This window comes from Chiloscyllium punctatum, unplaced genomic scaffold (genome assembly GCF_047496795.1).
Source record: "Chiloscyllium punctatum isolate Juve2018m unplaced genomic scaffold, sChiPun1.3 scaffold_1322, whole genome shotgun sequence".
Taxonomy (NCBI): Eukaryota; Metazoa; Chordata; class Chondrichthyes; order Orectolobiformes; family Hemiscylliidae; genus Chiloscyllium; species Chiloscyllium punctatum.
In genome coordinates, this window is record NW_027311056.1 from 34,414 (window position 1) to 35,344 (window position 931).

Below are 931 nucleotides of genomic sequence, written 5' to 3' on the forward strand. Positions count from 1 at the left end.
GGCGGGCGACATGGTGGCGGTGATCCTGCCTCCGTCGCTGCGGTGCGTTGGGGCACGCATCGCCTCTTGGGCGCCCTGTCCTCCTCCCCCCAATAGACGTATGTTTTCTGCGGGCCGCACCAGGATGGTGCTCCCCATCGCTTCACGCCACCCTGCTCCGCCCGCACGCCGGCGTGCAGGTGGCTGTAGCTCAAGGTGGGGAGCGTATGTGCGGTCCGGGTCGCTTTCCTCTGGCGAGGGAGAGACCTAAAACAAACTCAGACAACTCTTGACGGTGGATCACTCGGCTCGTGCGTCGATGACGAACGCAGCTAGCTGCGAGAATTAATGTGAATTGCAGGACACATTGATCATCGACACTTTGAACGCACTTTGCGGCCCCGGGTTCTTCCCGGGGCCACGCCTGTCTGAGGGTCGTTTGGCAATCAATCGCACTCGCCTTGGCTGGCGAGAGCGCGGCTGGGGTGTCGCAGAGGACCCGTCCTCTTTGTCCCCCTAAGTTCAGACTCCGGAGCCCTCCGGCGTCGGAGCGCTTGGCCTTTCCCCCCCCACCCTGCACATTCCGTTCGTCAGGCTCGACGCCATCCCCCCGCCGGGGAGCGCGGCCTGGCGTCCGTCTGTGTCGTGGCAGTGGGGCCAGCACGGCTGTCACCGGTCCCAGAATGGCTGTCGGTGGTTCACACTGTGTGTGTGTGCCAACCCTCCTGGTCTCTGGGACACGGAGCTGCCACGAAGTGTTGAGCCTCCAGTGGGGGGTCTGCCTAAGCTCTGCACGTCCGCATTGGGTCCGTCTCTCGGTTGGCTGGCAGTGGAAAGAGTGAAGGGAGCCGCGGAGGTCCGGTGCTGGTGCGCCGCCGGCCTGACCGTGGAGCTCGCCGGTTTGACACGCTGACCCGACTCGATGGTTGATCGATTGAGAGTGCTGGGAGCT

At 64.3% G+C, this 931-nt stretch overlaps 1 non-coding gene across 1 annotated transcript; it reads left to right on the forward strand.

Annotated features, from left to right (window-relative positions):
- The first annotated feature begins 263 nt into the window (after window positions 1-263).
- On the forward strand, window positions 264-417 carry LOC140475014 (5.8S ribosomal RNA). The gene has a single exon (XR_011959611.1). It is a non-coding gene; the product is annotated as a 5.8S ribosomal RNA (ribosomal RNA).
- The last annotated feature ends 514 nt before the right edge of the window (window positions 418-931 follow it).